The following is a 7,437-nucleotide window of genomic DNA, read 5'->3' on the forward strand; positions in this document are numbered from 1 at the left end:
CCGCCTCGGGTCGGGCCAGTATTACCTTATATTCGGGATAGGCCCACGTATGGGGAGTGCTTGACGCCTGCTTCGCCTCCGCCGCGGGTCGGGCCGATATATCACTATCTCCGTGATCGGCCCACATAAGAGGAGTTTTTCGCTTACGACACGAAAATTTCCTTGGGCGGTAGAGGTATACAGATTCGCGGTAATAAAACCATAGATATTTACAATGGGAAGAAAGAAATGAGCAGGAAAAATCTGTAAAACACAAAGGCAGTGCCTTGCTGTGTGAGCCTCGAGCTGGTTGCCTAAGGATAACAACATACTGTAGCAAATATTCGCGAGATGAGACATGCCCGCTGTAGCGGCAGCATACATATGCAAAATTCCCGATACCACTGAGCATATCCCAATTGAATCTGAAGGAATTCACCGAGTGAGACCCATAGGTAATGAACGTTTTCCAGAAGCGCTTGGACTCAAAGTGGACGGAAGTATCAAGCCGTCAGTAATCGAGATAAGTACGTTACCTGTACATTATTGGTGAAAAAAAAGCAGGGATGAGATTGATACGAAGGGATCCGCTTGTGAGCCATTACACTCTGTGAAGGTGGATTACCAACGAAGCTGATTAACACACGACACAGAGGTGGCACGGAATATTGAACAAAGGTATGAATTCATTACTCTGATTTTTTGTGCACATTGGCAAGGACGACGGGACCACCGTCCAGAGTAGCTGGAGGAAACTAGACACACGCGACGTTTCGACGGGACCGCCACTACGGGAGAGCGGAAGGAAAGTAGATACGCAAGCGCTTGGAACGCCGACAAAGAGAGGATGATGCGAACGTAGACATGGCCGACGCGTGTCACATTGTAGTATCTGTTCTTACCACATTAGTATCTGATACGGGTTCTAGTGGGACCCAAGATATTTATTGGGACCGAAGAACTTATTTGTCCAATTTGTGAAGCTTGTTTCACATCCTGCGCTGTCGGCCAGTTATTTCACTACCTCAGGGATGGGCCCGCGTTTTTTGCCCACGCAGAACAAAACTGCAGGGAAGCCTAACCATTAACAGCTTGGCTGCAAAAATGCTACAATGAAAAACATGTCCAGCACACCTCAATAATTCAAGTAGGCTAGGTGGATATTTGTCGTTGGCCCGCTTCAAAGGCGAAGCCAATGAATCATTATCATCATCAGCATCACTGGGATTTCAAACAGTCATAGATGCATCAACTTATTTCTGCAGCAGCCTTTTATGTTCAGAAGTGGCTCAAAAGGTCAAATTATCGATCGTTAACGAAAGTTGGACTCACTCCTGTGAAACCCACCCATCGCTCTGCTTTGCAAGGGGAGAAGCTGTTTTCACAACTCACTGGTCTAGGGAGGCGCTTGTGCGCCGCCAACATCAGCAACGTCACACATCAGATGCGTGGCAGCTTTTCTTTTCTTTTCGTCTATTTGGCTTCAGATCAGTGTTTCCCGGGCGCGTGTTCCCACGCTTGCTCGTTCGCTTTCCTCCATGCGCGTTCTGTTTGTTTATTAACTTAGTGCAAATGACACTGGCGTGTCAAGAATGAGCTATACTTTTGATCTTCAGGCACCCATCCTAACAAAGCACTTGCACGACTAATGACATGACGATGACATTTGGTCTGTCTGCTTAAAATCGAAAGACGAGCTGAAACAGGTAGAACGATCACTGGCTGTGGCCAACGTGCAATTCGCGCTTCGTTCGTCACCAAGGCAGGCGAGTGCACTATTCGGTGGAGGCGATTCATACCGCTGTCAACGGGGCACTTTAGTCCGCGGATTACATTGATCTAAATAGGAATAACTTCTGAACGAGTGCTACTAAACGGCAATTCTTGAATCACAATTGATTTTGCCTGTCCTTAACCCAGATACGCTATAAATGTTTGATTCGGATTAATCTCAATCGCTAATGAAAGTAGAGTGGATCGAAGGTCCTGAACACTGGTGTTTAAACGTTGAACGTTCCACTACTTGCACATGGCTGGCTGTGCTGGTTTGTGTGGGCGGTGGAAATAATTTATGCATAGGTAGCGCTAATGATACCGCATCGAGCGGTTTAAATTTGTTCCCTTGTCGCTTATAATTTTGGTGCTACAAAAACGAAAAAATCAGATTCTTATCTAAATCAAATTAACGTGCGCTTCTCTCTTGACGGGTAAGTCAACGACATAATCATTTATTTAACTTTTTGTAACGATGCAGCTGGGCCAACTTTGGAAAATCAATTACCGGAACAGAGATAAGCCGACTCCGAAAGAACAAGAACCAGTCCTTGCATGGCTCATTGAGTACCCTTTACAACGCACATAATAATTATATTTGCACGCGTAATGCGAAGGTTGTGGGATCGTTCCCCACCTGTGGCAAATTGTTTTTTCATCTACTTTCATTTCCATGAGTTTATCGTTTCGTTATTTCATTTATTAAGCACAAGTAATTTCCCCTATGTTGCCCTTGTTGTCAGTGTTTCTTGGCTTCTTATGATACGACTAATTTCGCAATTATAACTTAAACCTAGTATTACGCTAGCACAAACTGGATCGGTCAGTTGTCTCTTTTGATATACTTGCCTGCTTAAATGGCTTTAGCTTTCTTTAAATCCGCTCGGGTCAATGCGTGAGGGGTTGGGTCAGAGCAGCGTTGCACTGTTTGCCTTAGGCTGACCTAGGTTTGCATAAGCAACGGAGTACAGCTAATTAAGCCTCAAGGTCAACTGCAGAGCAGCTTTTAGCTTGTGTCAAAGAATCAGGGGCACACCTGGAAGGTTAGTAGGGGATACATTTTTCATGCAACCTGAAATGTTTGTTGTAAAGCTGGTTTGTCACGCCATCTCCTATAGCGTGTTGTCTTGCTGTATTTCTGACTCAGGATTCCTGCCTGCCTCCTTGCCCAGCCACACATCTGCAGTATGGCCAGCCATCCAAAGTCCTCCTACATCTGCTAGCCACAAGCTTCACCGTGGATCTGCACCTCAAGTTGACTGTGAGCTTTTCTTTTATGAATTCAAAGCAGATTGTCAAAACTGAACATAAGGTATTTCCACTGCTTAAACATTACACGTTATGTTGCTGCTCATGTCTTACGAATCTTTTTTTATCGTTGTTTCTACTAGGGAGTTCATCAAACGAGCTCCTTTCGACAACAAATGTGGCTGCTGTGCGCAAGAGAATCGTGGAACTAGAGAGTGAGCTGCAAAGCAGGAAACGAAAACTGTCTATTTGCCTGCGACAGAAGAATGCTGCAGTCCAACAAAAAAAACCTCCTGAAGACGTAGAGTCGCCACGTTTAGGAAATGACCTGCTGCAATGCATGGGAACTGCTATTATGCTTGGTACGCCATGGTCAACAGCTACTATCGAAAAGTGGTTGAAGATCAGGCTCACGTATGGACCTAGCGGTTACAACGTCGTTCGAGAGATTGGGACACCACTGCCATCTGAATGCTTCAGAGACACCTAGAAAACTTCAAGTTTTTGCCTGGTGTACTCCATGGAATCTTACCGTCTCTTTCTGTCAAAGTGAGTATGCTTGGTAGGGAAGGGCTTCTTTCTTTCCTTAGTAATTTAACCTGCTACAGTAGTAAGGCTCACAGCCAGTATGAAAAGTAACTTCAAGCACTGTTACTTGTTTCGAGGAATGAGGGAATATATGCAATCGTAGCTGTTTCCTCATAGGCTACTGTGTTTTTTTTTTTACTGGGTACGCTTTTGTTTTAATGCTTGTATAGTATTCCTCACTCACCGACCTGGAGAGGCAAAGGAGAAGTGTTGGCCTACAAATTAATCTGCAGAAAACTAAAGTAATGTTTAACAGTCTCGGAAGAGAACTGCAATTTACAATAGGCAGCGAGGCACAGGAAGTGGTAAAGGAGTACATTTACTTCGGGCTGGTAGTGACGGCGAATCGGGATCATGAGACGGAAATAATCAGAAGAATAAGAATGGACTGGGGTGCGTTTGGCAGGGTCTCTCAGATCGTGAACAGCAGGTTTCCATTATCCCTCAAGGGAAAAGTGTATAACAGCTCTGTCTTATCAGTACTCACGTATGGGGCAGAAACGTGGAGGCTTACGAAAAGGGTTCTACGTAAATTGAGAACGACGCAACGAGCTATGGAAAGAAGAATGATGGGTGTAACGTTAAGGGATATGAAAAGAGCAGATTGGGTGAGGGAACAAACGCGAGTTAATGACATCTTAGTTGAAATCAAGAAAAAGAAATGGGGCATGGGCAGGACATGTAATGAGGAGGGAAGATAACCGATGGTCATTAAGGGTTACGGACTGGATTCCAAGGGAAGGGAAGCGTAGCAGGGGGCGGCAGAAAGTTAGGTGGGCGGATGAGATTAAGAAGTTTGCAGGGATGGTCATTAAGGGTTACGGACTGGATTCCAAGGGAAGGGAAGCGTAGCAGGGGGCGGCAGAAAGTTAGGTGGGCGGATGAGATTAAGAAGTTTGCAGGGACGACATGGCCACAATTCGTACATGACCGGGGTTGTTGAAGTATGGGAGAGGCCTTTGCCCTGCAGCGGGCGTAGCCAGGCTGATGATGATGATGATGATGATGATGATTGTATTCCTTACCATGTGACGTACAAAGTTTAGATGTTTTCTTATATGTGGCTGGTAAACCTCAAGGAGGGCTACGAGCGGCATGCAGTCCTGATATTGGACGAAATGCAACTTGCGTCGGGACTGGATTGAGACCTAGGAAATGGAACAGTGATTAGGAAACCAACTATTCCCTTGGATGAAGTTGAGAGTATGACGGAAGCCCGTCTGGTCGGGATGATGCATAGTTAAAAGGAAGAGGTCTGGACACCGACCAAAAATGGTTTAAAATAGATATTTACGGACTGACCCACCCGGGGGAAATCGGTAGTTGCCTTTTCCTGTCTCTCTCTCCCTCCAGCCTTCGTCTTTCTCTCACTCTTCATCTTTCCTGTCTTCTCCTTCCTTCCGCTTACTTCCATAGTTTCCAGGCAGCAAGGGTTAACCTTGTGTGATTAACCAACCTAGGTTATTTCATATTTGGTTATAGTGATGACGTACAGCTGGCGTTTACAGGACCTGTTCTTACAGTCTCTGTAGCGTCCCCTTGTAGGACTCCATGGTGGGTGGCTGGCGTTATTGCCGAAAATTCAATTCCTTTATGGCAACATCCTTCCCTCCACTTCCTGATCGCCCTCAGAAAAGAGGGCGCACCGATGATTTATTCCAGTTTTTTGGTCGACAAAAAGAATCCTTACCTCGTTTTCACGTGATCCACTGTGAAAAACCAGCTAAACAAGTGCGAACAATCTCCCCGTTCCTTGTATCTGAGTCTCTTACCGAAGTTTTTGGTCCAGGATATAAGGTGTCGAGGATGGCTAGCGGAGACCTCCTCCTGGAGCTCCGCGATCAGAAGCAATTTGAAAAACTGCCTCAGCTAGTATCATTTGGGGAGACCCAAGTAGTAGTAACCCCGCACCGCACGATGAATACTTCCCGCGGCGTTGTCTCGGACGATGATTTGCTGGAGCTCTCTGAGGCTGAGCTCTTGGAGGGCTTCAGCGAACAGAATGTCATAAATGTCAAAAGGATCAAGATAAGGCGAGACGGTAAAGAAATTCCGACCAAACACCTAATACTCACCTTCAATTCAAGTGTCCTGCCCGAGTCAATCGAGGCCGGGTACATCAAGCTTCGTGTACGCCCGTATGTGCCAAATCCCTTGAGATGTTTCAAATGCCAACGTTTTGGCCACAGCTCGCAGAGCTGCCGAGGCCGCCAAACATGCGCCAAATGCAGTGCCCTTGAACACGCAACTGAAGAATGTAAGAACTCTACACTGTGTAAACTGTGATGGGGATCACGCCGCGTACTCACGGTCGTGCCCATCCTGGAAGAAAGAAAAAGAAATCGTAACGATCAAAGTGAAAGAAAATATCTCATTTAAGGAGGCACGCAGGCGGGTTGCATACCTGCCAAAGAAAAGCTTTGCCGAAGTGGCGCGTCAGGGGGCAGCGTCACAACGGCCTCCGGCGGCTGTCCGACCCACAAGCAGTGAGTCGGCAGTCACGCCATCTGCCCCCGCGACGGTTGCAGCTAGCGCTGCTCCGTCAACCTAGGAGAAGGAACCATCGACCCCGAAGGAGGGCGCAGCCGAGGCTGCCTCAACTTCCGAGATTCCTTCATGCGCTGGCAACGGCCGGCGTAGCCAAGTCCCTCTGGGAGCCCCATCGACCTCCGGGCTGGTGGGCGCAGGGGTCTTGCCCTCCAAGGCGGGACTCCCTCTGAAATCTTCCCGCTCGCAAGAGCACGTGTCCGGCGCCTCACAAGAGGCAATGGACACTACACGCATCCTCAAGGCGCACCAAGCGCCTAAGGAGCGGCGAGGCTCCCTCGAACGCTCCAGAAAGAACAAAACCCCTATTACAGGGCCTCGAAAGGGTTCTGTAATCTAAGGCATCCCGTCCGTTTCCGTAAACACAGCACCAATTTATTTTAAATATGGATACACAAATCATCCAATGGAAAATTAGAGGTCTCCTTACAAACCTTGATGATTTGCAAGAACTCATCCACAAACATAATCCAAAAGTGCTGTGTTTACAGGAAACACATTTAAAATCCAGACACGCAAACTTTCTCCGTACGTATGTTACGTTTCGTAAATATCGCGATGATGCCATCGCATCACCGGGTGGTGTTGCGATTCTCACACATAAAAGTATAGCATGTCAACCTTTACAGCTTCGAACGCCCCTTGAAGCAGTGGCGGTGCGAGTTGTTCTGCTAAACAAACTCATCACTATTTGCTCGCTTTATATACCCCCACATTACAAATTAACTAAACATGAATTTCAGTCCTTTATAGATGAACTGCCAGAACCCTATGTTGTTCTTGGCGACTTCAATGCGCACAGCTCCCTGTGGGGCGACTCTCGTATAGATGCGCGAGGTCGTCTTGTTGAACAGTTCCTCTTCTCTTCTGGTGCATGCCTGCTGAATAAGACGGCACCCACATATTATTCTCTCGCCAACAGAACATTTTCATCAATTGACCTCAGCCTAGTTTCCACGTGTATACTGCCTGAACTCGAATGGGAAGTTATGAACAATCCTTACGGGAGCGACCACTTCCCGATACTGATAAGAACATCTAAAGAAAACGAGTGTCCTCCACAAGCTCCTAGGTGGAAGATAGACACAGCCGACTGGGAGAAATTTCGAACTCTCACAAACATCTCATGAGCCGACATGTCTTCTTTAGAAATTGATGCTGCTGTAGAGTATCTTACATCATTCATGATGGATGCCCCATCAAAATGCATATCCGAAGCGAGTGGTCTGGCATGCAAACGACGTGTACCGTGGTGGAACAGCGAATGTCGGACCGCCCGTAAGAATCAGAACAAGGCGTGGG

This window comes from Dermacentor variabilis, chromosome 3 (assembly GCF_050947875.1).
Source record: "Dermacentor variabilis isolate Ectoservices chromosome 3, ASM5094787v1, whole genome shotgun sequence".
Lineage (NCBI taxonomy): Eukaryota > Metazoa > Arthropoda > Arachnida > Ixodida > Ixodidae > Dermacentor > Dermacentor variabilis.